The sequence below is a fragment of the Numida meleagris genome, chromosome 1 (genome assembly GCF_002078875.1).
Source record: "Numida meleagris isolate 19003 breed g44 Domestic line chromosome 1, NumMel1.0, whole genome shotgun sequence".
NCBI classification, from domain to species: domain Eukaryota; kingdom Metazoa; phylum Chordata; class Aves; order Galliformes; family Numididae; genus Numida; species Numida meleagris.
In genome coordinates, this window is record NC_034409.1 from 92,497,285 (window position 1) to 92,519,411 (window position 22,127).

At 36.7% G+C, this 22,127-nt stretch overlaps 1 long non-coding RNA gene across 1 annotated transcript in view; it reads right to left on the bottom strand.

The window, feature by feature from the left end:
• The window catches only part of LOC110401625, a 61,694-nt gene continuing 58,859 nt past the window's right edge, over window positions 19,293-22,127 (bottom strand). The window contains exon 4 of the long non-coding RNA XR_002440473.1: window positions 19,293-19,374. This is a non-coding gene — a long non-coding RNA (uncharacterized LOC110401625). The remainder of the gene's footprint in view (window positions 19,375-22,127) is intronic.

A 22,127-nucleotide genomic window follows, 5' to 3' on the forward strand; every position in this document is an offset into this window, starting at 1 on the left:
TATTGCAGGAATTTTGGCTTTTTTTGACAATGGAGTGGTTTATTTAGCGCATGGCCTGATGGGTGCTGATGGGGTCTATCTTGAAAAAGGATTCTGACTCATTGACAGGGCTTTAAACTAGGTTAGAAGGGGGAAGGGGTGAGCCTGCCTGCAACAAGCTGTGGGATAACATAGCAAAGTCAGAGGGACAGGGTGTGAGTGGGAATTCTCAACCTGCTGCATCTTATGGTGATGAAGACAACAGGGAGACTAAAGGTAAATACTTCAAAGGAATTAAGGAGTTATCCTCCAAGAAGGTGACAAGAATAGCTGCCCAGCTGAAGAGCCTCTACGTCAATACACACTGTGTGGGAAACAAACTGGAGGAATTGGAAGCCACCGTTCTAGTGGAAAATCATGATGTTATTGCCATCACCGAAACCTGGTGGGACAATTCCCATTACTGGAATGTGGCTATCGACTGCTACAAGCTGTTCAGAAGGGACAGGCGAGGAGGAAAAGAGGCATTGCCCTCTACCTCAAGGAAGCAATACAGTATGAACAGCTGTCTCTGAAGAATGGCTATGAGTGAGCTGAAAGCCTAAGGATGGGAGTTAGAGACAGAGGCAACAAAGGGAACCTTGTGGTTGGTGTCTCCTACAGACTGTCTGATCAAACAAAGCCTATTGATGAAGTCTTCTTTCTCCAGCTATAGGAGGCATTGTGATTGCAGGCTCTTGTCCTGCAGATGGACTTCAACCACCTTGACATCTTCTAGAAAAGTAGCACAGTGAATTGCAGGTGATCCAGGAGGCTCCTGGAATATATCAAGGATAACTTCCTGAGCCAGGTAATAGACAGCCTCACCAGGGGGGAAGCAGTGCTGGACCTATTGCTCAGCAGTGCAAATGAGCTGATTGGGATATCAGGATTGGAGGCTGCCTGGGCTCTAGTGACCATGAGATGGTGGAGTTCAAACTCTTGAGGGATATCAGACAGGCAAAGAGTAAAATCAGGAAGTTTAATTTTAGGAAAGACAATTTCCAGATCTTCAGGGAGTTAGTCAACAAAATCTCCTGAGAATCTGTCCTTAGGGACAAGGAAGAGGAGCAGAGCTGGCAGATCTTTAAGGAAGAATTCCATATGGCCCAAGAATTCTCTGATCCCAGGTGAAGGAAATGAGGAAAGAAAGGCAGGAAACTGCAATAGCTGAACCAGGACCTGCTGGTCAAATTGAAAAGCAAGAAGAAAATGCACAGACAGTGGAAGCAGGAATGGGTAACCTGGGAGGAGCATAGGGACCCTGCTATGCTGTGTAGGGATGGGGTCAGGAAGGCCAAGGCCCAGATGGAACTGGAATTGGAGAGGGGCACAAAGGAGGATAAGAAAGGCTTCTATAGGCACATCAACCAGAAAAGGAAAGTCCAAGTAGTTGTACCCTCCCTAGTGAGCAACGCAGGCAGGCTAGTAACAGTGGACAAGAAGAAGACAGGTGTATTCAAAAAGATTTTTGCCTCAGTGTTCACTAATGACTACTCCACACACAGCCATGGAGCAAATTGTTTGGAAGGTAGGAAGTAGAAGAGCATTGCTCCTCCTGCTGTAAACAAAGTTCAAGTTCTCAACTGCCTGAGGAACCTGAACATCCGTAAGTCTCTGGGGTCCCAGTGAAGTGCATCCCAGAGTCCTGAGGGAATTGACTGATGTAGTCATCAAATTGCTCTTGATGATATTTGAAAAGTCATAGCTGTCAGGTGAAGTCCTTGGTGACTGGAAAAAAGGCAACATAGCACTCACTTTTAAGAGGGGTAGAAAGAATGACCAGGGAACTACCGACCTGTTAGCCTCACCTATGGGATAACCATCATGGCTTCACCAAGGGCAGGTCCTGTCTCACCAACCCTGTCACTTTTTATGATGAACTTCATCAGTGGACAAGGAAAGAGCTACTGGTGTCACCTATCTGGACTTCATTAAGGCTTTTAACACAGTGCCCCACAACATCCTTCTCTCCAAAATGGAAAGATATAGATTTGATGGGTGGATTATTCAGTTGACAAGGAGCTGATTGTGAGATCATACTCGGAGAGTGACGGTCAATAGCTCAGTGTATGGATGGAGATCAGTGACCAGTGGTGTCCTTTAGGGGTCAGTACCGAGACCAGTACTCTTTAACGTCTTCATCAATGACATCAGCAGTGGGATCAAGTGCACCTTCCACAAGTTTGTGGATGACACCAACCTGTGCGGTGCAGTCAGCCCACTCAAGGGATGGAATGCAAGAGCGGTAATACACTAGAACAGGCTGACAAGGGAGCTGATGGAGTCACCTTCCCTGGAGGTGTTCAAGAACTGTGGAGATGCAGCACTTAGGGACATATTTAGTGGGCATGGTGGGGTGGGTTGATGGTTGGACTTGGTGATCTTAGCAGTTTTCTCCAACCTTAATGATTCTATGTCTTGACATACTGATGATAGGCTGGACTAGATGATCTTGGATGTCTTTGCCAGCCTTAATGATTCTATGCCATCCAGAGAGACCAAGACAGGCTCAAGCAGAGGGCCCAGGTCAACCTCATGAGATTCAATAAAATCAAGTGCAAGTTCTTGCACCTGCATTGTGGCAGCCCCTGCTATCAGTTCTAGCTGGGGGATGTAAGGGTAGAGCACAGCCTTGCTAAAAAATGGCCTTGGGGGTACTGGCGGATGGCAAGTTGGATATAAGCCAAAAGTGTGCCCTCAGAGCCCAGAAAATCAACTGTATCCTGGGCTGCATCAAAAGAAGTGTGCCCAGCAGGTCCTGGGTGATTCTGTCTCTCTACTCTGTGCTGGTGAGACCTCACCTGGAATACTGTGTCCAGATATGGAGTTCTCAGTACAGGAGAGATGTGGATCTGCTAAAGCACATTCAGAGGAAGGCCACAAAAATGATCCAAGGGATGGAACACCTTTCCTATGAGGACAGGCTGGGAGAGCTGGGGCTGTTCAGCTAGGAGAAGAGAAGGCTCCAGGGAGACCTGAGAGTGGCCTTTTAGTATCTAAAGAGGGGCTGTAAGAAAGAAAGGGACAGTGTCTTTAGCAGGGTCTGTTGTGATAGGGCAAGGGGAAATGGTTTCAAACTAAAATAAGGTAGATTTATATTGGATATGAGGAAGAAGTTTTTTACAGTAAGGGTGGTGAAGCACTGGAACAGATTGCCCAGAGACATAGTAGCTGCCCTGTTCTTGGAGACATTCAAGGTCAGGCTGGACTGGTCTCAGAGCCGCTAGATCTAGCTGTAGATGTCCCTGTTCATTGCAGGGGAGTTGCACTGGATAGGTTTTAAAGGTCACTTCCAATGCAAAATAGTCTATTATTGTATGATTTTATGAAGGATGGATTGTGTAGGCAATGTTTTCCTAGCTATGACGCCATCACAGTGGCTGTAAAAGTGGGTCGCCTCCACTGGTGTGGATTTTTATGAGTGCAACATGCAGGCTCTAGTTCATTCCTGGCAAAAATGCATAGCTAATGGTGGTGATTATGTTGAAAAGCAGTGCTTTGTAGCTGAGAATTTGATCTATCAAATAGTACTATTGTGTTCTTTGTATCTTATGTTGTAGTTTCCATGGAAATAAATAGGAGGTATTACTTTTGGAGCAACCTACATAGAATTGTTTATGTACAAGACCTAGAATAATTATTTAAAAGGTCAGATAGGTGCACAAGCTGACTTTGATCCTAACAAAGTGGGCAGCCACATGGAGAACTTCTTAGAACGGTAATGCTTGCTTGTGAGCACCTTCAGGTAATTCTGTTCTTTGCCTGTCCACCACTGTAAGTTGAAGGTAGGTCTCCTTGGCAATGGAATTTGTAAGAAGTCTGACACAAAAGTCTGTTACTTTCCATCACATTCTTCAGAATATATTACATGGGCAGATGATCTTCAAAGCAGCCTAGCAGTGAGTTGGCTGAGAGCCTAAGTTACTTATTTTGTGCATCTCTAGTAAGAAAAAACTTTCTGTCCAGAAAATAATATCTGAGGTGCTGCTTCAAATTTATAAAATAGATACAACTTTTCTATTTAGTAAAAATGTTTTATAGATAAATTCCATAAATTATTATTAGTAATTCCATAATTACATCAATAAATAGTATAAAGTAGGAAATTACTTCAAAAAAAACTTCAGTGGATCTTTGTACTTTCAGACAATAATACTTGAAAAAGATTTGTCTATAATTTCTTCTTTACACCAGAACAATGTAAAACAGAAATATTCATTACATGGCAAAATTATTTGCACTATGATCACGATTTCTTATAGCAGACACCACTTTCTCAGTAGAATGTTGTGAATGTAATTTGAAAATTAAGTTTTACTGAGCATTACAAATACAAAATGATCTTTCAAAGAAAAAGAAGATAATGTGTTTGTTTAAATAAGATTCTTTAAAGAGCAACAAATCCTGAGAAAGATTAAATCTTTGTTTTCATTTTAAAAGTCAGTTTGCTTTAATTCTTAAATGTGGATCTCTATTTGAAAAATATCCCTGTATCTTTGTCTGAATGTACTCAGATCTGTTGATCTATATTAGATTTTGTGTAGCAGATGTTCTACCAAAAAGGGATTGGAGTGTAGATTGGCATTTATAAAGGAAAAAAACAATGGACTTGATTTTTAGAAGGTGTTTAGCTGTGTCTATGCTATGCAGGCTGAAGTGCAACGCTCAGACTATGAACTATATTTAGGAGCAAGATGTCACTTTCTGTAACACAGATACACACCTTGACTTATATACATATATAATTTTTTGGGAAGGAAACAATTATACTAATTTATCTCTACCTTGAAACAGTTTAAGGAGCAAAGCACAGTAGTATCTTCTTTCATCTGTATTCAAAAATTTCTGGGTTTTGGCAGGAGAAGCCACTCCTAAGCTATGGATAAGGGCTGACCAAGTATGCTGAAGTACACCATCCCAGCAGAGGAACTGTAATACATACTGTGAAAGTGTATTATTCTCAAAACTGTCAGGCTGGTGTGTTGTGCAAATACCTGGGTGATATAGAGTAGAGGAGTGCAGCAGGCAGAAAGCATTGCCCAGAGGTCTGCATGAGTATTTTATTTTAACTTTTCTAGTGTCATAGAAGAGGAAGACTAGATTGTTCATTGATTAATTCATCATGAGATTGTTTGAACTTATGTGTCTCGTATCTTCTGCTTGATTCAATCTTCTCAGCAATTTAATGTTTTAAAAATGTTAGAAAAAGACATGGGTATGAACTCAGTAAGACATAATTTTAGGAATTTACCAGAGCTTCATTCAAGAAGGAAAAAAATGGAATAATGATGGAACAGTTTATTAAACACAGTCATGAGATGTAGAGTTAGCTTTCACACAAACTGGAATTTATAGACAACTCAAAATATGTGTTTTCAAATTATTTTGGAAATCAGTTAGTCAGTGGCTTACCACCTAATTAAACAGAGCTATTTTTCAGCAAGCCTAGTGGAGGTGGAAAGTGGAAGAAATACATCCAAAGTCAATAAACATCTAGCTTTGCCTGCATAAAAAAGGGTCCCAGTTATTCTTCTCAAAGGAAGAAAGCAGATCTAAAAAGAAGTCCCAGTGTAGTACTAGCAAAGATAGAATTTTTATGTCAATATTTTACCTCTGAATTTGTGCAGCTAAGCATCTATTCCTATGAAATGAGATTTATTGTAAATATTTCACCTTCCAAATTCGGCAAAACAACAGTATCCCATGAAATTTATTTCTGTTCATCTTATTGCCCATGTTTCAATAGCAATGCTTTTTTCTGTTTCTTGCATAGCTCTTAGTAAAATGGCTTCCCTTCACAAAATATTTGTCAAGATAGTCTGAGTGGCTAAAATCTAACAGGCTGTTTTTTGTAAAAGTACCAAAGTACAAAGTACCAAAACTAAAAGAATGTGTGTTCACTTGTCTCAGTGCCCTTATTGTTGAACTTATTTGAATGTTTTTAAGGTTACCAAGATAAACTAGATGAAAATGTTTGTGGGCAACTGAGTTATACTACTCCAACTGATTGTGTATGGTGAGAGTTAAGGAATACCATATGTAATTCACTTAATCTTTTCCAATTCATTTAATCTTAAACTTTCTGAGGTCTGAAGGTTATGCAGATGACTAGGATAAGGTTATGCAGATTTGCAGAGTAAGTCTTTGTCTTCAGGAAACCTGGGAGATTGCCTAAAAGAACAACTCTGCTTGACCTTCCTTCTATACAATGGCAGCAAAAGATTTTTGATTCAAGTTGCCAGATTCATTGCATTTTTCTAGCTAATGGGTACTTGTTGTCTCTGTGACCATAAAGTCTCACTAACAACCTGGCTTAAATACTAATTACTTCTCAAACTGAATCAGAATGGAATATTTTCTAGAATTTCTGAAATAACAATAAAAATATACATCCTTTCATATCTTCACATAAATGCCTTGTATTCCAGTTGTGCATCACTGAATTGGTGGTAATTAACACAGTATTGTGCTGTTAGGTAAAAAAAACAAGGTTCTAAGCCAAGATGTAGTAGCTAAAGAAGTGCAGATCCCTTCCTGGTCTTGTCTGTGCCATTAGCAACTAAGTGCATAACTCTTAGAGGCATGAAATCAGAATGCAGTGACTTCCCCACCCACCACCAGGACTTCATGAGACTTCAGCTGAACTTTTCCTCACAAGGATTTCTGTATGTGTTCCTGTCACACATGTGTGAATGGGGGCCCCACAGCTTTTGGGCATCCTTTTAATCTGAAAATGTATTGGCTATAAAATGTAGTTGGTGATAATGCTTCTTTAACTCGAAATGGGAACATTGTGAAGTCAAATTGTTATTCTGAGAAGTGCCCAGAGATGCTCAGGAGGAATGTCAGAATTGCAAAGTGATATAATACTAAAATCAATTTGAAGTTTATTGCTACCTTCTGTCTCTATCATCAGTGTTTTATGGCATCTTACAAAGTATCAACTTATGTGTTCTTGAAGAGGATTTAGTTTAGTAACTACATTTCTAGAAAATCTACAAGTATAATTAAGTTAATGTTCCTAAAAAGACCCAGCTTAACATATGTTTAGGAATTTGGGGAGTTTGGATGAAACATGAACAACAACAACAAAACCTACAACTTTTTAAAGGCAAATTGCTTGGGTATATGGAAAAGAGACTTAAAAATTCATCTGTTCCCTTGATTTAATTTCTTTACATATTCAGCTTTTAGGTATCTATTCAAGAAGGCAGCCTATGAAAAGGATATATAAGGAGGAGCACTCTTTGAGTTCAATGATAATTCTGCATTTATCTGCTTCAAACTGTTGGACACATACACATGTTCATAAAAGCAGATGTGTACATAGAACACTGCAGCTCAGGAAATATGCAATTACTGGACAAACTGGAGGTTTGGACATTATGAAAGAAAGTAATAATACATGGTTAGTTGTTAATAGTTTATTCTGAATTTGAATTTATTTCAGAAATATCACAGGTATTTCAGAAATGCCACAGGTATAATTGTTCTTTAAAATGTCCTCATTGTATTTCTTGAGAATTAAGGCAACCACAATTGAAAGTTTCATATACTAATCGTTTTTGCCAGTTGTTATTTTGTCATAATTTGCTGTTAGTTCCTCACCACATGTGTTGTAATTCTTGAACAGAATCCTTAAAAGAATATCTTCAGCAACAGTAATAATAAATTATTGAAATAAATTTGTTTGTTTCTTATGTAAGGAGACAAAAATGGCTATGCAGTTAGAACAAGTACATATGCTGTGAATGCATTAAATTTTGCACAGAATTATGTTACAGAAATGTTGCCTGTTCTGAAGTCCTTGCCAATACTAGTGAAACAAATTAGAAAGCATAAACACAATAGTGGGAAATGCTGATACATTTTTTTTCCTAGAGTGAGAAGGATTGTAAGTGTTGTGATAGATGTTGCCCTCTGACCATAACAGACAGCCTGTTATAGTTTGCCTTTAAAGATCAGTGTGTTTGGATTACATTAGTTGAAAGAGAAAAAAAATATTTCCTAAATCAAATGAAACTCCATGGGGAAAGTTCTTTCTTTCTTTGATCTGAAATTTTAGTTCATGTGTTAGCTGCAAAACCTTTCATTTTAAAAAGGCAGTGTGACCCTGATCCATCTCTATAGCTAATATTTATGTCAGAATAAGAAAAAGATGAGTTATGCATCAGAACTATTTTTTTCTCATTTTCTTGGTTCTTTCTGAGGGCTAAATAAATTAGCAACATACAGCCTAACTACCTGAGGTACCATTACTATTTCTATGCTCAGTTTGCGAAGTCTGTATAGCTGTTTCCATGCAAAGAAATTATGAAGGAACAGAGATTACAGTATTTCTACTTTTGGTGGGTTAATGCAAGTGATCCCCACATTCTCTGAGCTCTATTAGCAGAAAGAGAAAAAACACTTTAAATGAAATCCAGGTATTTTAGAAGTCCCTTGTTTACAGATAAATTATAGGTAAGACATCTTGCTCTATTTTCTTGGCTTGTGTTCTTGATTTATAGATTAATCTAGTCTAATGTCAGTGCATTTATTAGATTCCTCAAAGAAGTTGAGAAGAAACATTGTGATACTACATTTCTTCAAGCACTGATAAATATTGGGTTGTATTTTCCATTGTCTCATTTCATTAAGTAAAATTTCTTTTTTTGCCTTTTACTTCCCTAGAATAGCTTTAGTTTAATTATTCCAGAACTGTCAAAGTTACCATGTAAATATTGAAAAAATACACTCTTCCAAGTTTTTTCTTTCATGAGGCAGGTTATATCTTAAAAATGATCTTAAAAGGAATTTTGCTTCAGTATCTGAGAGGAAATGATCTATAGAAACAGCAGGGAACAAAACATTAAAAAACTGTTAATGATGAGTATTAAGTGGAAAAGCTGAAAACCAAGATGCACATCCTTAGGATTCATTCAGTTTGGGTATACATGCAAAGTCCAGCTGGGCTTTTCTCATTCCCAAAATTTAATGTATGTTGTCAGCTGCAACTGTAATGCTCACTGAACGTTTTGTTAGACCTTGGATGTTTTTGTGTAAACTGTTCTAAATAGTGACCCTGAGAGATGGAATGGATCATATTAAATATAATGTCTCACAATTCTGCATGTTCTATTCTAAGGTGATGCTGCTTTTTGTTGTTGTTGCTGTTGTTAGTTTGTTTTTTGAAATATCACAACCTTGCTGAGCAGGCCCGAAATGGTCAGAAAAATACTCATTTTTATACATGAGCTATCCATGGTGAAAGAGAAGAGACAACTCTACACGGAAAAGAAAAAAAAACAAAACCCTGAAGACATCACAGACCTTTTAAAACCTTTGGTTTAGGAGATGATTAGTAGAGTGAGGACAAGCTACAAAACTACAAACAGGATCTTAGTGTATTATTAGCGTTTGCCAAGATGTGGTAGTAAACACTAATTATTCAAGAGAGTTACTAAGACTATGCACCTAACAAGAACCTAAACTCTCACCCTAGAAAAAATGTTGAAAAGACTCAAACTATATTCATTTGAAGGCAGACTGGAAACAGAAGTGGCAAGGGATGACAGTGAATCTTGGAGTCTGGAAGACCACCTTACATGGCTCAGCAGAACAAATTGGATGGAGTATTTGTTATAGGTGATTGCTGGATGATGCCTGTAGCAGCAAATGGATGAATTAGCCTGCAAAATTTCTTCTTGTGTTTTCAGGCAACCTTTCAGGCATCCTGAAATAATCTGATTTCATCCTCAAAATCTTTCTGAGAATATGATCTCGACTTTCATAGACTCAAGACAATTTCATCTCACGTGCTCTTTGTAAATGTGACCAACTCCAATTAAGATTTTTCAGTATTGCAGTTTAAATCTTATTCAAGCTCTTTCAAATGAACAAATTAGAGAAAGGAACAAGTTCAAATCTATATATTCATCATAACTTTAATACTTTGGTTAGGAAAGCAATTAGCCAGTAGACATCTATTTAAATATTTTGTGTGCATGTGCATGATGTTCAGCTTATTAAGACTATGAAAACACAAAGAGAAAAAAAATACAATTCTTGGTATAATGAGAGTGATTAATCCATATTTCTTACAGTTTAGGGCCTATTATATAGAGAAATTGAAGTGTTCTTTTCAGCTGAGGTTGAGTTGATCATAATTCTTTTAAGGAACTAATTAAATGTCTTATATCCAGCAAGTAACATAGCCTGTTGCCCCTGACAAATGGAGATTTGGCCAAATCCTATCAAGTCCTTTAAAAATGTCTGAAGAAAGGAACACTGCAATATATTGTATAGAAACCTTAAACCTAGTTTCAGGGAGAAAAAGAAAAAAATAAAGCATAAAAGAACGTTCTTTGATGAACTTATGAAAGGTCTATTGCAGGATGAAAGTCTGAATTCTTTCTTCTGAATTCTTTGCTGAATCTGTGACATGAAGAAGGTAAATTTCCTTGATAAGAATGTTAATTCTGTCTTAAACAGTACATTTTAAATAAAAGTTCTGTGATCCTTCAAAAACTTCAGAGAATTCATCTTTTAGAAAGTAAACTATTTTTAAAGGAAGGGTTTTATCCACACTTTTCCTCAGAAATCTCAGGTACAAATTACAGCAGCTTATTGTGCAGAACGTCCCTTCATGTGGCTATTGAGTTGCAGCTAATTGCATTCCAGTCATGCATTTAACCATTTGGAATGAAAACCATCGGGCATTTGGTCTCTAAATGTGGAGTTCACAATGCAGGGAAATACTTGTATATTTAGAGACGCTCTTTGTACTGTTTCATCTTCCAATTAACTAGCACTGCTTGTTGAGCCTCTTTTACTACCAGTGTAAGCAATGCCTTTCAGAAGACAGACTAGATTGCTTTCTGCCTCAAGCCCTGCTAGACTTTGCTGAATAAAGCTGAGCCAGTCATGAATTGCATAGGTCTTTCAAACTACTTAATTCTGTGCCAATTACTGCTGAAAAGGAAGCGAGAAAAATAGATAATATAGTCTAATGTTCTCAAAGCTGCTGAAAGGGAAGTGCTTGAACCTGGTGTTCATTTCAGCCATTAGTTTCTTATCCCTAGATTTAGCTTGGAGGGTGAGTTTTTAAGATCATGCAGTGAAGTACAAAATTAAATCTAAAACAATCGTATCTAATGCTGCAACCATTTCTTTTCTTGGTTTCCACACCGATGGCCAACAAATACCTGCCCTGTCCAGCTGAGTCAGTCAAGTGACAAGAGCCAATGTAGAAGAAATGGGAGTCTTTGATCACCATGTAAGTGAAGTTACTTAACTTCCCTTATTTGCACACCAGCTTCTAGCTGTCACTCTCCTTCTTTGCTCTTCCTCAAGAGACTTTACCATACTGTATAGTGTTTCATAAACTGGAAGAGAATATCACCTCTATATGGCACAAAGAATCAAAAGATGCTTCTCAAAAGTATAGCATAATCTCTTTTGTTATCTGAAGGGACAGAAATTTGAACTCCAAAAACTTACTCTAAACTCTCTCGTGGTACCTTTACTGTTATTTTTTAGACACAAAGACAAAACACAGGGTCCAGGAGCAGATGCTAAGGTGAATCAGACATGGGTACAGTGGCAGTGTGTTATGTCAGAACAAAAGTGTATTCATTTTGTTTAATTTTAAAGATTTTTTTTTTGAAGATTTCACAGTTCTGTGGAGCTGCTACTTTCCTGTACATGTGAGGAATAGTGAGATTAAAAGATATTCAAAACAAAATCATTTGTAGGAAAGTGTTGTATATGCATAGCTCAGTAATTGTGTCCCTAATGCTGCCAGAATTACTTTCAGCATTCTCAGGACACACTAATGAAATAAAAACCTAAAAGATGTAGAGCTGTTGAGACTACTCATTAAGGAAGTTGGTAAGTAGTGATCAAGATTTATTTTTCAAAAAGTGGTTGTTTTTTAATGTACCATATCTGCTGCACTTAAATCATGCTTCAGAATGTCATGATCTTTTATGTGCTCCATGTCTGTGTTTTACTGTAATCTATTCAAGGAAAAAACCAGGAAATATCTGCATTTTACTCTGGCAGTGGCCCAGATCAGAAAGGGTTAGGTTTACCTTGAGTTGTCTGCCTCAGCAAACAGACATTCAGACATATCCTTTTGTCTCTAGTTTCAATTACAACTGAGTTCTTTTTTTTTGCCCATTTTAATGGGAAAAGAGGAATGAATCCATATCATTAATTCCCTAGATCTGGTCATTTATTTTGGTATATGGCTTGCTTGCACTGGCTTGGAGACTGGAGAAATGAAATCGGTGTTCCTTCATGACTACTTCAGCCACTTTGTAGAGTTGCAGCCTTGTTGACTTTAGCTGAAACAGGAAACCTTTTTTCTCTCTCTCTCTTTTTTTAATTGTCTCAATATCAGGAGCAAAATAAATTATTGGGTAATTCCACTATTATAAAGTCTATGCAATTTCCTGCATAATATAATAATCTGCAGTTTTTCAGGGAGAATTCCTATTTTTCTGTTCTCGTTTATGCTAATTTTACTTCAGTGTGACTTCTTTGACTTTAAATACATCTTATCTAGAGGGAAAAGAGTTGAGGATCAGATTTTTAGTCTTTCCTGCCCCTTTTCTAAAGGTATAACAATTTGTGAGCTAGATGTGTTGATACTTTGTTCACCCTGTCTTCTGGAAAATGTCTCCAAACAACAGCTGCAAAGGGAAGAAGAGGCCTTTCCTAATTGCACCTTTTTATGTGCAAGAACTTCAAGTTTAATTGGCACTACTTAAATGCTAATACTGTTAATAATAATGATTTTTTGGGGGGGAGGAAGGAAGTGAAATGATAAAACTGTTACTACTGCTACATAGGAAAAATTATGAACCCACTGTTGTGAGGTGGAACATTCAGCAACTATTTTTCCAGAAGCATAATTGTTTTATCTTTGTTTTTATCTAAAATTCTTGCTGTTGAATATATTTAGAATTGTGAAATGGTAGTGGAAAATATCTGATATGCAGTTTAGAGGAGTTAGGACTCTTGCTGTATCTCTTTATTTTTTCACTTTCTGGCCTATTATCTGGTGTGAACATTCTAAAACTCTTGTTGTATGACAATGGATCTCTGCCTTAAGCAATTGATAACAACTTAAGTCCTCATTGTGACAGCTTCTGAGCGTATTTTTGTAAGTTGTAACAATTTTATTTTCACTTGAAGTCATTCTCCCCCACATAAGTGACACTTAAGTATTTTCCCCTAAAAAGATAAAAAATCAGTCAAAATAACAATGGACAATGACTTCTTGAAGATTTTCCTAGGAGTCCTGCAGTGATGTGATTCTGTACTTCAAAATCCACTATTATTCTCTTTTATCTTAAAATGCAAGCACAATATATAACTGTTGGAGACATGCAAACTTCACAAGATGCTTTGGGTCTAAAAAAAAAAGAAGAAAAACAGTCCCACTCTCAGCTACTCAGCACAAGAACATCTCTCAGAATGTTGTCATTTGTGGCAAGAGAAGCATGTGTTTGATAGCCACATGTTATAGTTGCATTGTCAGCTTGACCACATCTAAAAATCAGATCTTCTGACCTTCTGATGTGTAGTAAACTATAAAAAGATATTTTTGTGCCTGGATCCTGCCTTTCCCTCCACAATAAACACTTTTCCTCTGCCATTCCCAGCTGTGAAATGACTTTCTGCTGTTTACCCCTTATGCCTAATCTGGCTTCCATCCAGACTCCTTTGTTTGTTTGCTTGTTTCTCAACTTTGTTCCTTACAGCCACCAAAACTGGCTGGTTGCATGGCAGGCTGCCAACGGATTTGTAGTAGGACTCTAATATGCTTGCTCCCACTTAGCAATGCTCTCAACATGGTTTTCGTAGCATGCGTCCCTGTTCTCTATCCAGGAAAAACACTCATAATTTTGGATTTCCTTAGACATTACTTTCAAACAACTCAAGAGCCTTTCTGTTGCTTTCAATCAATCAAATTATAAGGAGATACCTGGGTAAATTTAAGTGACCTTTGTCTTCATCTCTGAATTTCTGCGGGCTAGAGTCTTGTTTGTCATGGCATATGTGAGAAGGCTTATATTAAAAAAGAAATATAGTGTAAAAATATTTTGTGAATATTGTACATATTTAGACTGTGTGATGAATAGTTTTGTTGTGGATTTCTACTGCTCGTTTATTTTTACCTCTGGTAACACTAATTCTTCAGGACTTTGTGAAAGCTCTGAGCAATTTTATGTGCAGTTGGCAGTTTAAAATCAGCCTGGAAAAGAAATATCATGTTCAGTTCTGCGCAGCTGTAAAGTTTCTTCATAAAATTCTGAAGCCCCAGGTCTGGAATGGACAACACTGAGTAAGGCCAATAATTTGTAGATTAAAGAGGCTTTTGTTGTGGTAGGGAAATTACAGCTTCAATGAATTGGAAATGAAACTCTGCATTATTTAAAAAAAAAAGTTGTTTCAATGACTGTCTCAATTATGAAGCATTTTTTTTGGAAAAGATTGATACGGCTTAATGTTTTGAGTCTTTAGGAGGAAAATATTTGGTTATGAGCAACTTCTATTAAAACTATAGTTCATTATTTTTTAAAAAATATATAATCAGTACTGACTGAAGCTCTGAACAGAGCTAGTCACCTATATTCTTTCAGCTGTTTTAGGAATTAGACAGGTATTTCAATATGTGTGGGAAGGGAAGCTCACTGTCAGTTCTATGATTTAATCCTGGATCCAAACTAAACATTTTTGGTCATGAAAAGGTATACAGTGTTAAATGCATTCCTTTGTTTTTGCTATAGCTGTGAGAAAGCTTATTCCATTAGCAATACTTAATTTTGTATTTTGTAGAAACTTTTGAAATATTAGAATACAGATAAACATCTTTAGAGTTGAAAGGTTGTTAGTTGAAGATTTAGGAGAGAGAGATGTTTTTAGTGAGGAAGAAGGAAAACACTGGTGTTGATGTAGCTGTTGACCTTGCACATCTACTAGCATATATATTTACAGTGTGTTTTTAGGAACTCATGCTTGTCAACTTGGGGCTTTCAGAATACTATGTAGATACATGAAATAGTTTGATAGTAAACACAATCCGCCTGCTTAAAAGTGGTAGGAAAAGATTGAAAGATAAATGTTCACATTTTCTTAAATCGTGTGAATTTGTTACTAGCATGTCTTGCAAATGGCAAATCTATACACAGTCATATTTCAGTGATTATAAACACTTTGTCAAAGAGAAAATAAACAGCTTAAAAATTACTGTTTTTTTTCAGACCACATTGTTTTTGAACTGCTCATAAACTGAAAAATATTACTTCAGCTTCACTTGTAGACTAGAACTGTATAAATATTTTACATTATATAATTTCTTTAACCAATTCATGTTCTTTCACTCTTGATATGTTATCTATGAGCAGCAGAAAATTTTGACTTCCATCATTTTGTAAAATAATTTTATATGTAATTTTTCTGATGAATTGTTGGCTTCCAGGTGGTTTGCCAAGAGTACAACTAGTTTACTAGAAGTATTAAATGCATACATTAATAAATAAATATATATGTAAAAACATTCCACCTATGATATGTTTCTTTCCTTCAGAAGATAATATTGAGTCTCATATGAAATCTTTGAGTACTGTGAGCTTAAAATTCACTTCGCACATACTCTCCCATATTTACTCACCTTTTAAGGGGTCTATGACTTATTTGTTTTGGGAATGACTGTAAAGACTAAATTAATGTTTCACTGACTCAGACTATGCCTAGATTAGCCTCATAGCATTAGAAGTCTTGAATTTAAGTATGTCTAGGGAAATACTCCAGGTGCCATTACTACACTGCAGGCAACAATGCCAGCCTGGATAAATTGAAATTGGTAGATGTTTTACTTTTATTAAAGCACAATTGTGAGTCTTCAGGGAACAGGCTTATAGCACAGTGACAACTGTTAATAATGCACTAATACAGGTTTTGACAAAATACTTGGAGCATCCATTCCCCTTAGAGCCCTTAACTTCCTTGAAATCTTCACATTTTTCTCTTTATTTCAGTCAGTTCTTCATGAAATGCAATGTTCTAACCTTCCAGTACTCTTCAGCTAACGATCATAGAAAACAAGTATTGAAAGGACCTTGCGTTTTTGTATCATTTTGTGTATTTGTTACATAGAAATGTTCCTTAGAAGAAAAAACTTATTTATAATAGTTTCCTTTTATCAATCCTTTACTTAAAGCTGCCAAGTACTTGACAGAGAGTAGTGCTGAGAGAGACAGTTTGGTTAAGGAAAATAACATAAATGAAGTATTCCTGCTATTGTCATTTTGTCAGTACTCTGAATGGCTAAGTATGGATCCAGTGCTTTTTCTTTAAAACCGCCTGTAGTGCTCCACAGCCTCTATTGTGAGGAATTTCAGTAAATTGTTTCTAATTAGTACTTTTTATAGGAATTTAAATAAAAGCTTGTCATCACTTCTCTTCTGTTTGCAAGTAAAACTCAACAAACTGTTTGCTAGAAGAAATGTTACTAACTATGCTGTCCAAATAAAGGCAGTATGAGGTCAACAACTAATTTTTCAGTGATATTCCTTACATTATTGGCTCTGTGCTGCCTAGGTAGAGAGATGTTTTCGCGTTTATTTTCAAAGTGCCATGAAACTTGACACTTTGGAGAATGAGATCAAAATATTTCCTATACAGTGAAACATATATATATGTATTTATGTGTGTGCACATATACTACAGATCAACAATGTGTCCTTCAGTTTTTCCACAGAGAAAGCTGTATTTTCTGAAATTTGAAAATATTCTTGAGTTAATTTTTTTTCTTTATTATATCAGTCCATTTCTTAGGTCAGAGAAGAAAATGTGACCAAGTGTCTGCATGTCATATCTGGCATTGCTACTTTTATTTTATTAGCAGTAATTATTTCTCTCTTTTCTTTACCTCTGTCTCTCTCTTTCCTGTGTCCTGGGTGGCTATATGCATTCAGTAATTTCTGCCTATTCACTGGGTTTTATTGTAAGGATTGAATCTCTGTTGTAAGGATTTTTGTGTATGTGTAGATTTGGTACTCAGTCCACGAGTAGAATAGAATAATCAAATCTTATGGTGCAGTTCCTGTACATGCCCTGTAGTGGTACGACTGAGCAATAAGCCGAATGAGTGCATTGATCTCAGACAAAAGAGAAATGAAACATCGTCTTTGAAATATCCAAGTTTGCTTCATTGGTACTCAGGTAGGTACTTTCCATATTTGTACTTCTCTTTTTGTAATTTCTAAAAAATAAAAATTAAATTAAAACAACAACAATTACAAACAAACCCCCAACAACCTTCTCCTCCCAAAACTTTGGCATATAAAATAAGGACTTAGAAACCTCCAGGTGTTCATTCATTTCCTTAGTCAACCAGACCAGTGTCATGCAGTTGCAGCAGTAGAAGCAGTTAAATTAGTATTGTACTGGCTACGTTGTGTACTGGGAACTGCTGAACCACAGTAGAAAGGAGTACTTTACAAATGTCAACTAATCCAAGAAAACAGAGAAGTGTATGAGGGAGGGAGATACCCCGAACTAAAACATATGTTGCTGTAAGTTGATAGTTAATGTGTTGCACTCAATTCACACCATGTATGTGAAGCCAAAAATGTATTTTTAATCCAATTAATGTTTTAACAATTTAATAGTCCAAATTTTTGGTCCACTAACAGTGATACAATAATGTATGTAATGGCACAGATATATTTAGAAAGGCCTAAATAATAAGAAGAATTTTAAAATTTCTACACAGGAAAACTAATATCCACTCTTTTGTTCTGTGTGTACAGTGATGCATTCTTCCAGTGTCCCCCCAGGTCCTAAGGTTGAACAGCGAGGCTATTCCTTCAGTTTTCTGATGTATCCTTTATTCATATCTATTAAAGCAGAGAAGGATTCTTTGATATCACAGAAAATCTCTACCTGACTATCCAAGTGTTGTGTGGCTGAACGCTGTCCGACCAATACATTTTAGCGGCTGGATGTTTTTGTATATTTGCATTTTTCCTTTTGGTCTGGCTTCTGTTTCTGTGTTGAAGTATTTTATTGGCTGGCTTTGGGGTTTCCAGAGGCTCGATACAATGATATAGGAGATCCTTTCTCATTCCATGTTCTCTGTGAAGCAGAAACAAAATTTCAGTCAAGGAATTAGAAACTTTAAGAAATTTGCTTTGAAAAAGAGTTAGTTTAGTAAATCAAACTTTATTAAGGACAGCAAGTAAGATATTAGCTTCCATAGAAGGGTCTTAGATTTGCTATTGTTGAACTATATGTTTCTTGTATGCATTGTAAACAAAAGGTATGCAGCATCTCAACCAGAGCATTGCTGATCTGAGCAATAGTGCAGGAGGTTATACAAAGGGGTCAAAAAAACTGAGAGCCCACCTTTCTTCTACTTTGTCAGTCAAAGCAGCAGAAAGAAAGCAAGAGGGGAATGAATAGCAATCTTTGTATTCTCTAGTAGTCAGCAGGGAATGTTTGTGACCTGGAAAGCCACTGCTCTTGTGATTGGCATTATAATGTCACCTTTCCCCAGGTCCTCCTGCTTTCCCCGCTAGGGAAGTTGTGATACTTGTTTGCAGCACTTTGTGCACTCTGACAAAACCATATGTCCAAACTGCTCTTTATGAAACTGAAATCAGCTACAAAGCAAGCAGTGGTACAAGTTCTGACTGTTTCATCTCAGCAGAGTACCACGTTTTCTCTTAAAACTAAAATAATAAGTCATTCCTTAGTTGCCATTCCAAATACAACATATTATTGCAATGGATATGTACTCTACCATTTCTTGCTGGAGCAGACTAACCCACACTGTTCTTGGTATTTGTCAGAGTGCTGATCTCAGGGCTTAGGTATAAGGTCTTACTCTCTGTCTTCATTCCAGAAATGAAGATGTTTTGCATCATAACCACAAATACAGAAAAGATTCTTCTGAGATCTGTGAGGTCTCAACTGCTTTATAGAAGGGCATAATTTAAACTACTAATGTATTAATTAACTAAATTAATATTTTATATTTGCAGTCCTGTGTCTAAAAGATAAAGGAACTTGGCTGCATTTGGCTTAATGCATTCTTTAATAGAGAGCTATTTTCTATTCTTATTCCTATTCCTTCTGGCTCACGGCCAATGTACTACACAAAATCCATTATTTTAAGGATTGCTAATGATACAAACTAAGTGATCCCAAAAGATGGAACTGTTTGTGTAGTTTTCATTCAATTTGGCAAAAAAAAAAAAAAAATGAGTCTGGGATCTCATTTGCTTTACATTTATTTGTGGGAAATATCTCATTCTGGATTTTTCAGATCAGGTTGAAGAATGCGTAAACACATACCTGTTGAAAAACAAACAAAAAAAACATTAATAAAGGAATACCAATGTATTTTAGTCTTTCCATCAGAATTTCTATTTCATCATAATCAAGTGTGATTGTCCAATGTTTGTATCAGGTTTAATCTCAGTAAATTTTCTAACATTCTAAGATTAGGAAGACTTAATCAATTGCTAACTATAACTTTAAAATAGTTCTTAAAGTACTAATCCTATATATTTTCTTCATGGAACATCCTGTTTCTTTTCAGAGAGCACTGTGAAGCTCATGGAATCTTTATTTATCAGTTACAAGTCTAGTGACTGACAACTTAGATTTAACTAGCATCTCCAAGGAGTGAAAGAGTCCCTAAAATGGAAATGAATTCTGCTGATATTTGATGGGAAAAAAGGGATGATGGACAGAAGAAACCAGGAAGCTAACCTGAAACATGTAGGCTTGCATATTTTGTTCATCTTTTTGGTGTTTCCATTTATGGTTATGAAAATTTATTCACCACAAATAGTAGGCATATCATAATTATATTACTTGGTGTTAACAGTTTTTTTCCTGGGTTTTCTAATTATTTCTGAGTTTGCTAATCAGCAAAGAATGACAGCTTTGGAATGCAGTAAATATGGACTGAAGTAAAATAAAGCTAGCGAAATAAATTTGCTTTGAGAAGGAAAAAAAAAGCATTTAAAAGACATGTTTATTCTTATAGAAAGCAGAAAGAACTCAGGAAGTTTTTGGCAGAGTATTGCAGAGTTTGCTGGTCAGTTGGTGAATTGGGAGCAGCTAGTCAAAATAACTAGCTAGAAGGTGAAGGGCATCTCAGTGGATGTGGCAATATGAATGAGGAGAAGGCCCCCATCACCAGGGATTGAGGAGGTGGGAAGCAGCTGGTTGGCTGAGCAGCTGACAATTAGGTCTTAAAAAGAGCTCAAAAACAAAACTAAACTGAACAAAAAACATAGAATCATAGAATGGTTTGGGTTGGAAGGGGCCTTTAAGATCATCCAGTTCCACCCGCCCCTGCTATAGGCAGGGACGCCCCCCTCTAGACCAGGTTGCTCAAAGCCCCATCCAGCCTGGCCTTGAATGCTTCTTAAGAGGGGGCATCCACAACCTCACTGTGCAACCTGTTCCAGTGTCTCACCACCTTCAGAATAAAGAATGTCTTCCTAATATCTAGTCTAAATCTGCCAAAGAAAAAAATCTTTTCAAAAGAAGAAGTTCCACTGCATTTTTTTTCTCCTTTTTTGCCTTTTCGCTTTTTCTTTCTCCTTTCAGAGCAATGCTGTTGTGTAAATCATTTAGGATCACTACTTAATTGAGGAATTACAGCTACTTAGCTCCTACAATTTCTTTGTTCGTGGCACCTAGAAATTGGACATCACCCACATTGCTACTAGTCCTGCTGGAAGAACAGTTACATATGATATACCATATTTTAATGTATATGCATATGTGCAACTTAAATGAATAAACAAGCTGTCTCCTTTTCATTGACTTGATACTGCGTATGATTGAAGCTCACACTAAATGAAGGGCTTTTTATTATATATATACACACATATGCACAATGTGTGCGTATCCATATGTAATCCAGCAAGCTCTCTCTTAACTGTAACACATGAAAAGTCCTCAAGTTCTTGATCTGCTTTTCTGAGCAACTTGATAGAGCTGAAAAAGCTTAGTGCCAGACTTGCATATTGTTCAAAATTCACTAATATGTTTGAAGCTCAAAGATATTGTCATATAGCTTATGAAGAGTCAGTCTACACACTGAGAGGAAGCTTTGGGTTCTTGGTTTGTTGTGTTATATTTTGTTTTGTTTTCCAAAATCTTCCAGATAAGTGTTATTTTTGAATAACATTTTTGCAGGCTTTTATTCCATAACATTTCTGAGGTATCGTTAATCTGAGTAAAACATAATGACATAGAAAATGACAGTCTGAATGTTATAGGTGAATCTCATACAATGCAAGGCATGCGAGGAGTTGAAAAACCGGTAACTTGTAGCTGCTGCTGTTCAAAATTGACTAATTATCTTTAATAGGATAGCTAGGGTCAAAATCTTCCTCTGACAACCCTTACAAATTCATGAGAATTAATTCAAAAAAACAGTCTTTAAGACTCTGAGCTGGTGGAATCCTTTTAGCAAGTGTGAAAAAAAAATATGAGTTGCCAGGGATTGGTCAGGAAAAATACAAATAATTCTTCATTATACATAAATATTGTTAATAGGATGTTCAGTTAGTGGGGTATATTTGGAAATAATTTGTCTAGCTTTATGGATTAAGAAATTGATGTTGGTGCTGGTGTTAGGGATGAAATCAAAACACTGAAATACTATTTCCTGAGCAGCTCTTATTTTTTTTCCTCCAGCATATTCGTAGAGGAAATCTATACTGATGTTAGGGTCAAACTGAAGCCAGCCTTAAACACTGAGCCACAAGTTAGGATGTCTTCATCATACCATTGCCTGATGGCAGTGGAGAAGGAGGTTCTTGTGTACTCAGCAGGACCTTTCTCAGCGTAGGACTTTTCATGGTTCATTTTTGCTTTTCAAATGGTGTCTCTATTTATAGATACTAAAGAAAGGAAGATGTAAGAGAAAGCACCAAAGGGCTGGATAACAGAAATGGAAATCCGGGATTGCAGCCAGTGGACTTTTGTGCCGAAAGCCTGTGAGTAAATTTCAACTACCCTGCAGGAAGGCCTGAAGGGGGATTAGGAAGCATCTTGGCCCAAATCCATAGATGGAAGTTTAG